Source organism: Salvelinus fontinalis, unplaced genomic scaffold, assembly GCF_029448725.1.
Source record: "Salvelinus fontinalis isolate EN_2023a unplaced genomic scaffold, ASM2944872v1 scaffold_0458, whole genome shotgun sequence".
In the NCBI taxonomy this organism is placed as follows: Eukaryota; Metazoa; Chordata; class Actinopteri; order Salmoniformes; family Salmonidae; genus Salvelinus; species Salvelinus fontinalis.
The window spans coordinates 37,479-53,515 of NW_026600667.1; the positions used below are offsets into that span (position 1 = coordinate 37,479).

Consider the following 16,037-nt stretch of genomic DNA (forward strand, 5'->3'; position numbering starts at 1 on the left):
GCCGACTAGAGCATACAGGTCGCAGTGGCCATATCAATACAATTAACTCTTTCTTTACACTGTTCTAATGAAAGTACATTTCCTTAATAACAGCTATCTTCCGTAAACGTCGAACAAGGATTGAACCCATGTGCTTCAGTTTACAAAAACAGATGACTTAGCACATCTATTTCCTTCTTAGAATGTCAACATTCTGGAAAGTGGGAGTTGTGCAAAAGCTAATTTAACAACTAAATAGACTCAGCAGAGAAGTTTGGGATTAACTTTGGACCACATGCATGTTAAGTATTGGCTCTACCGTAGAGACACATCCCCTTTCTCTAGTAGTTGTGATGCCATATTGAAAAACTTGTTTTTTCTACAGTGCTCCAATGAGAGTACATTTCAATGGTATCAATCAATTTTTTTTTTTTTTATATAGCCCTTCGGACATCAGCTAATATCTCGAAGTGCTGTACAGAAACCCAGCCTAAAACCCCAAACAGCTAGTAATGCAGGTGTAGAAGCACGGTGGCTAGGAAAAACTCCCTAGAAAGGCCAAAACCTAGGAAAAAACCTAGAGAGGAACCAGGCTATGAGGGGTGGCCAGTCCTCTTCTGGCTGTGCCGGGTGGAGATTATAACAGAACTATGCCAAGATGTTCAAAAATGTTCATAAGTGACAATCATGGTCAAATAATAATCATGAATAATTTTCAGTTGGCTTTTCATAGCTGATCATTAAGAGTTGAAAAACAACAGGTCTGGGACAGGTGGCGGTTCCATAGCCGCAGGCAGAACAGCTGAAACTGGAATAGCAGCAAGGCCAGGCGGACTGGGGACAGCAAGGAGTCACCACGGGCGGCAGTCCCGACGCATGGTCCTAGGGCCCAGGTCCTCCGAGAGAAAGAAAGAGAGAAGGAGAAAATTAGAGAGAGCCAAGATTTTCAAAATGTTCATAAATGACAAGCATGGTCAAATAATAATCAGGAATAAATCTCAGTTGGCTTTTCATAGCCGATCATTAAGAGTTGAAAACAGCAGGTCTGGGACAGGTAGGGGTTTCATAACCGCAGGCAGAACAGTTGAAACTGGAATAGCAGCAAGGCCGGGCGGACTGGGGACAGCAAGGTGTCAGCATGCCCGGTAGTCCTGACGTATGGTCCTAGGGCTCAGGTTCTCAGAGAGAAAGAGAGAACGAGAGAATTAGAGAGAGCATACTTAAATTCACACAGGACACTGGATAAGACAGGAGAAGTACTCCAGGTATAACCAACTGACCCTAGCCCCCCGACACATAAACTACTGCAGCATAAATACTGGAGGCTGAGACAGGAGCGGTCAGGAGACACTGTGGCCCCATCCGAAGAAACCCCCGGACAGGGCCAAACAGGAAGGATATAACCCCACCCACTCTGCCAAAGCACAGCCCCCACACCACTAGAGGGATATCCTCAACCACCAACTTACAATCCTGAGACAAGGCCGAGTATAGCCCACAAAGGTCTCCACCACAGCACAAACCAAGGGGGGGTGCCAACCCAGACAGGAAGATCACGTCAGTAACTCAACCCACTCAAGTGACGCACCCCTCCTAGGGACGGCATGAAAGAGCACCAGCAAGCCAGTGACTCAGCCCCAGTAACAGGATTAGAGGCAGAGAATCCCAGTGGAGAGAGGGGAACCGGCCCGGCAGAGACAGCAAGGGCGGTTCGTTGCTCCAGAGCCTTTCCGTTCACCTTCACACTCCTGGGCCAGACTACACTCAATCATATGACCTACTGAAGAGATAAGTCTTCAGTAAAGACTTAAAGGTTGAGACCGAGTCTGCGTCTCTCACATGGGTAGGCAGACTGTTCCATAAAAATGGAGATCTATAGGAGAAAGCCCTGCCTCCCGCTGTTTGCTTAGAAATTCTAGGGACAATTAGGAGGCCTGCGTCTTGTGACCGTAGCGTACGTATTGGTATGTACGGCAGGACCAACTCGGAAAGATAGGTAGGAGCAAGCCCATGTAACGCTTTATAGGTTAACAGTAAAACCTTGAAATCAGCCCTTGCCTTAACAGGAAGCCAGTGTAGGGAAGCTAGCACTGGAGTAATATGATCAAATTTCTTGGTTCTAGTCAGGATTCTAGCAGCCGTATTTAGCACTAACTGATATTTATTTAGTGCTTTATCCGGGTAGCCGGAAAGTAGAGCATTGCAGTAGTCTAACCTAGAAGTAACAAATGCATGGATTAATTTTTCTGCATCATTTTTGGACAGAAAATTTCTGATTTTTGCAATGTTACGTAGATGGAAAAAAGCTGTCCTTGAAACAGTCTTGATATGTTCGTCAAAAGAGAGATCAGGGTCAAGAGTAACGCCGAGGTCCTTCACAGTTTTATTTGAGACGACTTTACAACCATCAAGATGAATTGTCAGATTTAACAGAAGATCTCTTTGTTTCTTGGGACCTAGAACAAGCATCTCTGTTTTGTCCGAGTTTAAAAGTAGAAAGTTTTCAGCCATCCACTTCCTTATGTCTGAAACACAGGCTTCTAGCGAGGGCAATTTTGGGGCTTCACCATGTTTCATTGAAATGTACAGCTGTGTGTCATCCGCATAGCAGTGAAAGTTAACATTATGTTTTCGAATAATATCCCCAAGAGGTAAAATATATAGTGAAAACAATAGTGGTCCTAAAACGGAACCTTGAGGAACACCGAAATGTACAGTTGATTTGTCAGAGGAAAGACCATTCACAGAGACAAACTGATATCTTTCCGACAGGTAAGATCTAAACCAGGCCAGAACTTGTCCGTGTAGACCAATTTGGGTTTCCAGTCTCTCCAAAAGAATGTGGTGATCGATGGTGTCAAAGGCAGCACTAAGGTCTAGTAGCACGAGGACAGATGCAGAGCCTCGGTCTGACGCCATTAAAAGGTCATTTACCACCTTCACAAGTGCAGTCTCAGTGCTATGATGGGGTCTAAAACCAGACTGAAGCATTTCGTATACATTGTTTGTCTTCAGAAAGGCAGTGAGTTGCTGCGCAACAGCTTTTTCAATTTTTTTTGAGAGGAATGGAAGATTCGATATAGGCCGATAGTTTTTTATATTTTCCGGGTCAAGGTTTGGCTTTTTCAAGAGAGGCTTTATCACTGCCACTTTTAGTGAGTTTGGTACACATCCTGTGGATAGAGAGCTGTTTATTATGTTCAACATAAGAGGGCCAAGCACAGGAAGCAGCTCCTTCAGCAGTTTAGTAGGAATAGGATCCAGTATGCAGCTTGAAGGTTTAGAGGCCATGATTATTTTCATCATTGTGTCAAGAGATATAGTACTAAAACACTTAAGTGTCTCTCCCGATCCCAGGCCCTCGCAGAGCTGTGCAGATCCAGGACAGCTAAGCCCTGGAGGAATACGCAGATTCAAAGAGGAGTCCGTAATTTGCTTTCTAATGGTCATGATCTTTTCCTCAAAGAAGTTCATGAATTTATTACTGCTGAAGTGAAAGCCATCCTCTCTTGGGGAATGCTGCTTTTTAGTTAGCTTTGCAACAGTATCAAAAAGAAATTTTGGATTGTTCTTATTTTCCTCGATTAAGTTGTAAAAGTAGGATGATCGAGCAGCAGTGAGGGCTCTTCAGTACCGCACGGTACTGTCTTTCCAAGCTAGTCGGTAGACTTCCAGTTTGGTATTGGCGCCATTTCCATTCCAATTTCCTGGAAGCTTGCTTCAAAGCTAGGGTATTTTCTGTATACCAGGGAGCTAGTTTCTTATGACAAATGTTTTTCATTTTTAGGGGTGCAACTGCATCTAGGGTATTGGGCAAGGTTAAATTGAGTTCCTCAGTTAATGGTATCAAATGTCTTTCATAAAGGCATGGATGGGATTTGAACCCATGATCTTCGGTTTACAAGACCGACACCTTACCACTTGGCCACCATGCCTATCTATACAACAATGTATATCAACATTCTGGAAAGTAGTAGTTGTGTAAATGTGAATTTGGCACACAAATAAACTCAGTGGAGAATCTTGGGATTGAACAGAGGACCTCAAACATATACAGCATGCACTCCCCCTCTGAGCTTCCATCCCATTTCATTTGCTGAGAAAATTTAATATTAATTCAATATACTTATTATATACACCACTCCATTGAAACTACAATGAAATGATGGCAGCAATTCTTAAAACAGTTACGGACAGGGATCGAACACATGAACTTCAGTTTTTGAAAATTATGCCATAAAAGTTGGCAACCATGACACTTCTGTTCTATAAATGTGCGAACAGGGATTGAAGGCGTGTTCTTCAGATTACAAGACCAAATGATTTAGCACATCTCTGTTTCCTGCTAAGAATTTCAACATTCTGGAAAGTAGGTTTTGGGTCAATGCAAAAATGTAAATTTGAGAAACTGGGGATTGAACCCAGGACCTCATACATGCAAAGCATGCGCTCTACCACTGAGCTACATCCCCTTTTTGGGGAATATGAAAATGTTTCTTTTTTTGTATTATTTCACCTTTACTTTACCAGGAAAGCTTGTGGAGAACAAGTTCTCATTTACAACTGCGACCTGGCTAAGATAAAGCAAAGCAGTGCAACACAAACAACAACACAGAGTTACACATTTAGAATAAACAAACGTACAGTCAATTACATAATAGTAGAAACAAAAGAATGCCTATACATAGTGTTTGCAAATGTCATGAGGAGGTAAGGAAATAAATAGGCCATAGTAGCGAATGAATTACAATTTAGCAAATTAACAAAGTGTGATAGATGAGCAGATGATGATGTGCAAGTAGAAATACTGGTGTGCAAAAGAGCAGAAAGTAAATAAAAACAAAATGGGGATGAGGTAGGTAGATTGGGTGGGCTATTTACAGATGGGCTATGTACAGCTGCAGTGATCGGTTAGCTGCTCAGATAGCTGATGTTTAAAGTTAGTGAGGGAAATATAAGTCTCCATCCAGCTTCAGCGATTTTTGCAATTCGTTCCAGTCATTGGCAACAGAGAACTGGAAGGAAAGGTGGCCAAAGGAGGTGTTGGTTTTGGGGATGACCAGTGAGATATACCTGCTGGAGCGCTTGCTATGGGTGGGTGTTGTTATCGTGACCAGTAAGCTGAGATAAGGCGGAGCTTGACCTAGCATAGACTTATAGATGACCTGGAGCCAGTGGGTCTGGCGTGACGAATATGTAACGAGGGCCAGCCGACTAGAGCATACAGGTCGCAGTGGCCATATCAATACAATTAACTCTTTCTAATTAACACTGTTCTAATGAAAGTACATTTCCATAATAACAGCTATCTTCCGTAAACGTCGAACAAGGATTGAACCCATGTGCTTCAGTTTACAAAAACAGATGACTTAGCACATCTATTTCCTTCTTAGAATGTCAACATTATGGAAAGTGGGAGTTGTGCAAAAGCTAATTTAACAACTAAATACACTCAGCAGAGAAGTTGGGGATTAACTTTGGACCGCATACAGGTTAAGTATTGGCTCTACCGTAGAGACACATCGCCTTTCTCTAGTAGTTGTGATGCCATATTGAAAAACATGCTTTTTTTACAGTGCTCCAATGAGAGTACATTTCAATGGTATCAGATGTCTTTCATAAAGGCACGGATGGGATTTAAACCCATGATCTTTGGTTTACGAGACCGACGCCTTACCACTTGGCCACCATGCCTATCTATACAACAATGTATATCAACATTCTGGAAAGTAGTAGTTGTGTAAATGTGTTTTTGGCACACAAATAAACTCAGTGGAGAATCTTGGGATTGAACAGAGGACCTCAAACATATACAGCATGCACTCCCCCTCTGAGCTTCCATCCCATTTCATTTGCTGAGAAAATGGAATATTAATTCAATATACTTTTTATATACACCACTCCATTGAAACTACAATGAAATGATAGCAGCAATTCTTAAAACAGTTACGGACAGGGATCGAACACATGAACTTCAGTTTTTGAAAATTATGCCATAAAAGTTGGCAATCATGCCACTTCTGTTCTATAAATGTGCGAACAGGGATTGAAGGCATGTTCTTCAGATTAGAAGACCAAATGATTTAGCACATCTCTGTTTCCTGCTAAGAATTTCAACATTCTGGAAAGTAGGTTTTGGGTCAATGCAAAAATGTAAATTGGAGAAGCTGGGGATTGAACCCAGGACCTCATACATGCAAAGTATGAACTCTACCACTGAGCTACATCCCCTTTCTGGGGAAGAAGAAAATGTTTATTTTTTTGTATTATTTCACCTTTATTTTACCAGGAAAGCTTGTGGAGAACAAGTTCTCATTTACAACTGCGACCTGGCTAAGATAAAGCAAAGCAGTGCAACACAAACAACAACACAGAGTTACACATTTAGAATAAACAAACGTACAGTCAATTACATAATAGTAGAAAAAAAAGAATGTCTATACATAGTGTTTGCAAATGTCGTGAGGAGGTAAGGCAATAAATAGTCCATAGTAGCGAATGAATTACAATTTAGCAAATTAACACTGGTGTGATAGATGAGCAGTTGATGATGTGCAAGTAGAAACTCTGGTGTGCAAAAGAGCAGAAAGTAAATAAAAACAAAATGGGGATGAGGTAGGTAGATTGGGTGGGCTATTTACAGATGGGCTATGTACAGCTGCAGTGATCGGTTAGCTGCTCAGATAGCTGATGTTTAAAGTTAGTGAGGGAAATATAAGTCTCCATCCAGCTTCAGCGATTTTTGCAATTCGTTCCAGTCATTGGCAGCAGAGAACTGGAAGGAAAGGTGGCCAAAGGAGGTGTTGGTTTTGGGGATGACCAGTGAGATATACCTGCTGGAGCGCGTGCTAAGGGTGGGTGTTGTTATCGTGACCAGTAAGCTGAGATAAGGCGGAGCTTGACCTAGCATAGACTTATAGATGACCTGGAGCCAGTGGTTCTGGCGTGACGAATATGTAACGAGGGCCAGCCGACTAAAACATACAGGTCGCAGTGGCCATATCAATACAATTAACTCTTTCTAATTAACACTGTTCTAATGAAAGTACATTTCCATAATAACAGCTATCTTCCGTAAACGTCGAACAAGGATTGAACCCATGTGCTTCAGTTTACAAAAACAGATGACTTAGCACATCTATTTCCTTCTTAGAATGTCAACATTCTGGAAAGTGGGAGTTGTGCAAAAGCTAATTTAACAACTAAATAGACTCAGCAGAGAAGTTGGGGATTAACTTTGGACCGCATACATGTTAAGTATTGGCTCTACCGTAGAGACACATCCCCTTTCTCTAGTAGTTGTGATGCCATATTGAAAAACTTGCTTTTTCTACAGTGCTCCAATGAGAGTACATTTCAATGGTATCAGATGTCTTGCATAAAGGCACGGATGGGATTAGAACCCATGATCTTCGGTTTACGAGACCGTCGCCTCACCACTTGGCCACAATGCCTAACTATACAACAATATATATTAACATTCTGGAAAGTAGTAGTTGTGTAAATGTGAATTTGGCACACAAATAAACTCAGTGGAGAATCTTGGGATTGAACAGAGGACCTCAAACATATACAGCATGCACTCCCCCTCAGAGCTTCCATCCCATTTCATTTGCTGAGAAAATGGAATATTAATTCAATATACTTTTTAAATACAACACTCCATTGAAACTACAATGAAATGATAGCAGCAATTCTTAAAACAGTTACGGACAGGGATGAAACACATGAACTTCAGTTTTTGAAAATTATGCCATAAAAGTTGGCAACCATGCCACTTCTGTTCTATAAATGTGCGAACAGGGATTGAAAGCATGTTCTTCAGATTACAAGAGCAAATGATTTAGCACATCTCGGTTTCCTGCTAAGAATTTCAACATTCTGGAAAGTAGGTTTTGGGTTAATGCAAAAATGTAAATTGGAGAACCTGGGGATTGAACCCAGGACCTCATACATGCAAAGCATGCGCTCTACCACTGAGCTACATGCCCTTTCTGGGGAACATGAAAATGTTTCTTTTTTTGTATTATTTCACCTTTATTTTACCAGGAAAGCTTGTGGAGAACAAGTTCTCATTTACAACTGCGACCTGGCTAAGATAAAGCAAAGCAGTGCAACACAAACAACAACACAGAGTTACACATTTAGAATAAACAAACGTACAGTCAACTACATAATAGTAGAAAAAAAAGAATGCCTATACATAGTGTTTGCAAATGTCGTGAGGAGGTAAGGCAATAAATAGGCCATAGTAGCGAATGAATTACAATTTAGCAAATGAACACTGGTGTGATAGATGAGCAGATGATGATGTGCAAGTAGAAATACTGGTGTGCAAAAGAGCAGAAAGTAAAAAAAACAAATTGGGGATGAGGTAGGTAGATTGGGTGGGCTATTTACAGATGGGCTATGTACAGCTGCAGTGATCGGTTAGCTGCTCAGATAGCTGATGTTTAAAGTTAGTGAGGGAAATATAAGTCTTCATCCAGCTTCAGCGATTTTCGCAATTCGTTCCAGTCATTGGCAGCAGAGAACTGGAAGGAAGGCGGCCAAAGGAGGTGTTGGTTTTGGGGATGACCAGTGAGATATACCTGCTGGAGCGCCTGCTACGGGTGGGTGTTGTTATAGTGACCAGTAAGCTGAGATAAGGCGGAGCTTGACATAGCATAGACTTATAGATGACCTGGAGCCAGTGGGTCTGGCGTGACGAATATGTAACGAGGGCCAGCCGACTAGAGCATACAGGTCGCAGTGGCCATATCAATACAATTAACTCTTTCTAATTAACACTGTTCTAATGAAAGTACATTTCCATAATAACAGCTATCTTCCGTAAACGTCGAACAAGGATTGAACCCATGTGCTTCAGTTTACAAAAACAGATGACTTAGCACATCTATTTCCTTCTTAGAATGTCAACATTATGGAAAGTGGGAGTTGTGCAAAAGCTAATTTAACAACTAAATAGACTCAGCAGAGAAGTTGGGGATTAACTTTGGAGCGCATACATGTTAAGTATTGGCTCTACCGTAGAGACACATCCCCTTTCTCTAGTAGTTGTGATGCCATATTGAAAAACTTGCTTTTTCTACAGTGCTCCAATGAGAGTACATTTCAATGGTATCAGATGTCTTGCATAAAGGCACGGATGGGATTAGAACCCATGATCTTCGGTTTACGAGACCGTCGCCTCACCACTTGGCCACAATGCCTAACTATACAACAATATATATTAACATTCTGGAAAGTAGTAGTTGTGTAAATGTGAATTTGGCACACAAATAAACTCAGTGGAGAATCTTGGGATTGAACAGAGGACCTCAAACATATACAGCATGCACTCCCCCTCAGAGCTTCCATCCCATTTCATTTACTGAGAAAATGGAATATTAATTCAATATACTTTTTATATACACCACTCCATTGAAACTACAATGAAATGATAGCAGCAATTCTTAAAACAGTTACGGACAGGGATCGAACACATGAACTTCAGTTTTTGAAAATTATGCCATAAAAGTTGGCAACCATGCCACTTCTGTTCTATAAATGTGCGAACAGGGATTGAAAGCATGTTCTTCAGATTACAAGAGCAAATGATTTAGCACATCTCGGTTTCCTGCTAAGAATTTCAACATTCTGGAAAGTAGGTTTTGGGTCAATGCAAAAATGTAAATTGGAGAAGCTGGGGATTGAACCCAGGACCTCATACATGCAAAGTATGAACTCTACCACTGAGCTACATCCCCTTTCTGGGGAAGAAGAAAATGTTTATTTTTTTGTATTATTTCACCTTTATTTTACCAGGAAAGCTTGTGGAGAACAAGTTCTCATTTACAACTGCGACCTGGCTAAGATAAAGCAAAGCAGTGCAACACAAACAACAACACAGAGTTACACATTTAGAATAAACAAACGTACAGTCAATTACATAATAGTAGAAAAAAAAGAATGTCTATACATAGTGTTTGCAAATGTCGTGAGGAGGTAAGGCAATAAATAGTCCATAGTAGCGAATGAATTACAATTTAGCAAATTAACACTGGTGTGATAGATGAGCAGTTGATGATGTGCAAGTAGAAACTCTGGTGTGCAAAAGAGCAGAAAGTAAATAAAAACAAAATGGGGATGAGGTAGGTAGATTGGGTGGGCTATTTACAGATGGGCTATGTACAGCTGCAGTGATCGGTTAGCTGCTCAGATAGCTGATGTTTAAAGTTAGTGAGGGAAATATAAGTCTCCATCCAGCTTCAGCGATTTTTGCAATTCGTTCCAGTCATTGGCAGCAGAGAACTGGAAGGAAAGGTGGCCAAAGGAGGTGTTGGTTTTGGGGATGACCAGTGAGATATACCTGCTGGAGCGCGTGCTAAGGGTGGGTGTTGTTATCGTGACCAGTAAGCTGAGATAAGGCGGAGCTTGACCTAGCATAGACTTATAGATGACCTGGAGCCAGTGGTTCTGGCGTGACGAATATGTAACGAGGGCCAGCCGACTAAAACATACAGGTCGCAGTGGCCATATCAATACAATTAACTCTTTCTAATTAACACTGTTCTAATGAAAGTACATTTCCATAATAACAGCTATCTTCCGTAAACGTCGAACAAGGATTGAACCCATGTGCTTCAGTTTACAAAAACAGATGACTTAGCACATCTATTTCCTTCTTAGAATGTCAACATTCTGGAAAGTGGGAGTTGTGCAAAAGCTAATTTAACAACTAAATAGACTCAGCAGAGAAGTTGGGGATTAACTTTGGACCGCATACATGTTAAGTATTGGCTCTACCGTAGAGACACATCCCCTTTCTCTAGTAGTTGTGATGCCATATTGAAAAACTTGCTTTTTCTACAGTGCTCCAATGAGAGTACATTTCAATGGTATCAGATGTCTTGCATAAAGGCACGGATGGGATTAGAACCCATGATCTTCGGTTTACGAGACCGTCGCCTCACCACTTGGCCACAATGCCTAACTATACAACAATATATATTAACATTCTGGAAAGTAGTAGTTGTGTAAATGTGAATTTGGCACACAAATAAACTCAGTGGAGAATCTTGGGATTGAACAGAGGACCTCAAACATATACAGCATGCACTCCCCCTCAGAGCTTCCATCCCATTTCATTTGCTGAGAAAATGGAATATTAATTCAATATACTTTTTAAATACAACACTCCATTGAAACTACAATGAAATGATAGCAGCAATTCTTAAAACAGTTACGGACAGGGATGAAACACATGAACTTCAGTTTTTGAAAATTATGCCATAAAAGTTGGCAACCATGCCACTTCTGTTCTATAAATGTGCGAACAGGGATTGAAAGCATGTTCTTCAGATTACAAGAGCAAATGATTTAGCACATCTCGGTTTCCTGCTAAGAATTTCAACATTCTGGAAAGTAGGTTTTGGGTTAATGCAAAAATGTAAATTGGAGAACCTGGGGATTGAACCCAGGACCTCATACATGCAAAGCATGCGCTCTACCACTGAGCTACATGCCCTTTCTGGGGAACATGAAAATGTTTCTTTTTTTGTATTATTTCACCTTTATTTTACCAGGAAAGCTTGTGGAGAACAAGTTCTCATTTACAACTGCGACCTGGCTAAGATAAAGCAAAGCAGTGCAACACAAACAACAACACAGAGTTACACATTTAGAATAAACAAACGTACAGTCAACTACATAATAGTAGAAAAAAAAGAATGCCTATACATAGTGTTTGCAAATGTCGTGAGGAGGTAAGGCAATAAATAGGCCATAGTAGCGAATGAATTACAATTTAGCAAATGAACACTGGTGTGATAGATGAGCAGATGATGATGTGCAAGTAGAAATACTGGTGTGCAAAAGAGCAGAAAGTAAAAAAAACAAATTGGGGATGAGGTAGGTAGATTGGGTGGGCTATTTACAGATGGGCTATGTACAGCTGCAGTGATCGGTTAGCTGCTCAGATAGCTGATGTTTAAAGTTAGTGAGGGAAATATAAGTCTTCATCCAGCTTCAGCGATTTTCGCAATTCGTTCCAGTCATTGGCAGCAGAGAACTGGAAGGAAGGCGGCCAAAGGAGGTGTTGGTTTTGGGGATGACCAGTGAGATATACCTGCTGGAGCGCCTGCTACGGGTGGGTGTTGTTATAGTGACCAGTAAGCTGAGATAAGGCGGAGCTTGACATAGCATAGACTTATAGATGACCTGGAGCCAGTGGGTCTGGCGTGACGAATATGTAACGAGGGCCAGCCGACTAGAGCATACAGGTCGCAGTGGCCATATCAATACAATTAACTCTTTCTAATTAACACTGTTCTAATGAAAGTACATTTCCATAATAACAGCTATCTTCCGTAAACGTCGAACAAGGATTGAACCCATGTGCTTCAGTTTACAAAAACAGATGACTTAGCACATCTATTTCCTTCTTAGAATGTCAACATTATGGAAAGTGGGAGTTGTGCAAAAGCTAATTTAACAACTAAATAGACTCAGCAGAGAAGTTGGGGATTAACTTTGGAGCGCATACATGTTAAGTATTGGCTCTACCGTAGAGACACATCCCCTTTCTCTAGTAGTTGTGATGCCATATTGAAAAACTTGCTTTTTCTACAGTGCTCCAATGAGAGTACATTTCAATGGTATCAGATGTCTTGCATAAAGGCACGGATGGGATTAGAACCCATGATCTTCGGTTTACGAGACCGTCGCCTCACCACTTGGCCACAATGCCTAACTATACAACAATATATATTAACATTCTGGAAAGTAGTAGTTGTGTAAATGTGAATTTGGCACACAAATAAACTCAGTGGAGAATCTTGGGATTGAACAGAGGACCTCAAACATATACAGCATGCACTCCCCCTCAGAGCTTCCATCCCATTTCATTTACTGAGAAAATGGAATATTAATTCAATATACTTTTTATATACACCACTCCATTGAAACTACAATGAAATGATAGCAGCAATTCTTAAAACAGTTACGGACAGGGATCGAACACATGAACTTCAGTTTTTGAAAATTATGCCATAAAAGTTGGCAACCATGCCACTTCTGTTCTATAAATGTGCGAACAGGGATTGAAAGCATGTTCTTCAGATTACAAGAGCAAATGATTTAGCACATCTCGGTTTCCTGCTAAGAATTTCAACATTCTGGAAAGTAGGTTTTGGGACAATGCAAAAATGTAAATTGGAGAAGCTGGGGATTGAACCCAGGACCTCATACATGCAAAGCATTCGCTCTACCACTGAGCTACATCCCCTTTCTGGGAAAAATGAAAATGTTTCTTTTTTTATATTATTTCACCTTTATTTTACCAGGAAAGCTTGTGGAGAACAAGTTCTCATTTACAACTGCGACCTGGCTAAGATAAAGCAAAGCAGTGCAACACAAACAACAACACAGAGTTACACATTTAGAATAAACAAACGTACAGTCAATTACATAATAGTAGAAAAAAAGAATGTCTATACATAGTGTTTGCAAATGTCGTGAGGAGGTAAGGCAATAAATAGGCCATAGTAGCGAATGAATTACAATTTAGCAAATTAACACTGGTGTGATAGATGAGCAGATGATGATGTGCAAGTAGAAATACTGGTGTGCAAAAGAGCAGAAAGTAAATAAAAACAAAATGGGGATGAGGTAGGTAGATTGGGTGGGCTATTTACAGATGGGCTATGTACAGCTGCAGTGATCGGTTAGCTGCTCAGATAGCTGATGTTTAAAGTTAGTGAGGGAAATATAAGTCTCCATCCAGCTTCAGCGATTTTTGCAATTCGTTCCAGTCATTGGCAGCAGAGAACTGGAAGGAAAGAAGGCCAAAGGAGGTGTTGGTTTTGGGAATGACCAGTGAGATATACCTGTTGGAGCGCGTGCTATGGGTGGGTGTTGTTATCTTGACCAGTAAGCTGAGATAAGGCGGAGCTTGACCTAGCATAGACTTATAGATGACCTGGAGCCAGTGGGTCTGGCGTGACGAATATGTAACGAGGGCCAGCCGACTAGAGCATACAGGTCGCAGTGGCCATATCAATACAATTAACTCTTTCTAATTAACACTGTTCTAATGAAAGTACATTTCCATAATAACAGCTATCTTCCGTAAACGTCGAACAAGGATTGAACCCATGTGCTTCAGTTTACAAAAACAGATGACTTAGCACATCTATTTCCTTCTTAGAATGTCAACATTCTGGAAAGTGGGAGTTGTGCAAAAGCTAATTTAACAACTAAATAGACTGAGCAGAGAAGTTGGGGATTAACTTTGGACCGCATACATGTTAAGTATTGGCTCTACCGTAGAGAAACATCTTCTTTCTCTAGTATTTGTGATGCCATATTGAAAAACATGCTTTTTCTACATTGCTCCAATGATAGTATATTTCAATGGTATCAGATGTCTTGCATAAAGGCACGGATGGGATTTGAACCCATGATCTTCGGTTTACGAGATCGACGCCTTACCACTTGGCCACCATGCCTATCTATTCAACAATGTATATCAACATTCTGGAAAGTAGTAGTTGTGTAAAGTGGAGAATCTTGGGATTGAACAGAGGACCTCAAACATATACAGCATGCACTCCCCCTCAGAGCTTCCATCCCATTTCATTTGCTGAGAAAATGGAATATTAATTCAATATACTTTTTAAATACAACACTCCATTGAAACTACAATGAAATGATAGCAGCAATTCTTAAAACAGTTACGGACAGGGATGAAACACATGAACTTCAGTTTTTGAAAATTATGCCATAAAAGTTGGCAACCATGCCACTTCTGTTCTATAAATGTGCGAACAGGGATTGAAAGCATGTTCTTCAGATTACAAGAGCAAATGATTTAGCACATCTCGGTTTCCTGCTAAGAATTTCAACATTCTGGAAAGTAGGTTTTGGGTCAATGCAAAAATGTAAATTGGAGAAGCTGGGGATTGAACCCAGGACCTCATACATGCAAAGCATGCGCTCTACCACTGAGCTACATGCCCTTTCTGGGAAATATGAAAATGTTTCTTTTTTTGTATTATTTCACCTTTACCAGGAAAGTTTGTGGAGAACAAGTTCTCATTTACAACTGCGACCTGGCTAAGATAAAGCAAAGCAGTGCAACACAAACAACAACACAGAGTTACACATTTAGAATAAACAAACGTACAGTCAATTACATAATAGTAGAAAAAAAAGAATGTCTATACATAGTGTTTGCAAATGTCGTGAGGAGGTAAGGCAATAAATAGGCCACAGTAGCGAATGAATTACAATTTAGCAAATTAACACTGGAGTGATAGATGAGCAGATGATGATGTGCAAGTAGAAAAACTGGTGTGCAAAAGAGCAGAAAGTAAATAAAAACAAAATGGGGATGAGGTAGGTAGATTGGGTGGGCTATTTACAGATGGGCTATGTACAGCTGCAGTGATCGGTTAGCTGCTCAGATAGCTGATGTTTAAATTTAGTGAGGGAAATATAAGTCTCCATCCAGCTTCAGCGATTTTTGCAATTCGTTCCAGTCATTGGCAGCAGAGAACTGGAAGGAAAGGCGGCCAAAGGAGGTGTTGGTTTTGGGGATGACCAGTGAGATATACCTGTTGGAGCGCATGCTACGGGTGGGTGTTGTTATCGTGACCAGTAAGCTGAGATAAGGCGGAGCTTGACCTAGTATAGACTTATAGATGACCTGGAGCCAGTGGGTCTGGCGTGACGAATATGTAACGAGGGCCAGCCGACTAGAGCATACAGGTCGCAGTGGCCATATCAATACAATTAACTCTTTCTAATTAACACTGTTCTAATGAAAGTACATTTCCATAATAACAGCTATCTTCCGTAAACGTCGAACAAGGATTGAACCCATGTGCTTCAGTTTACAAAAACAGATGACTTAGCACATCTATTTCCTTCTTAGAATGTCAACATTATGGAAAGTGGGAGTTGTGCAAAAGCTAATTTAACAACTAAATACACTCAGCAGAGAAGTTGGGGATTAACTTTGGACCGCATACAGGTTAAGTATTGGCTCTACCGTAGAGACACATCGCCTTTCTCTA

General features: G+C 40.8%; 4 non-coding genes across 4 annotated transcripts; all 4 read right to left on the reverse strand.

Moving 5' to 3' along the window:
• Positions 1 to 3,842: 3,842 nt before the first annotated feature.
• trnat-ugu (transfer RNA threonine (anticodon UGU)) lies at positions 3,843 to 3,914 on the reverse strand. Its single transcript has one exon. It is a non-coding gene; the product is annotated as a tRNA-Thr (tRNA).
• Positions 3,915 to 5,601: 1,687 nt separating this feature from the next.
• trnat-cgu (transfer RNA threonine (anticodon CGU)) lies at positions 5,602 to 5,673 on the reverse strand. Its single transcript has one exon. It is a non-coding gene; the product is annotated as a tRNA-Thr (tRNA).
• Positions 5,674 to 13,174: 7,501 nt separating this feature from the next.
• trnaa-ugc (transfer RNA alanine (anticodon UGC)) lies at positions 13,175 to 13,246 on the reverse strand. Its single transcript has one exon. It is a non-coding gene; the product is annotated as a tRNA-Ala (tRNA).
• A 1,150-nt stretch (positions 13,247 to 14,396) lies between these two features.
• On the reverse strand, positions 14,397 to 14,468 carry trnat-cgu (transfer RNA threonine (anticodon CGU)). Its single transcript has one exon. It is a non-coding gene; the product is annotated as a tRNA-Thr (tRNA).
• Positions 14,469 to 16,037: the final 1,569 nt, after the last annotated feature.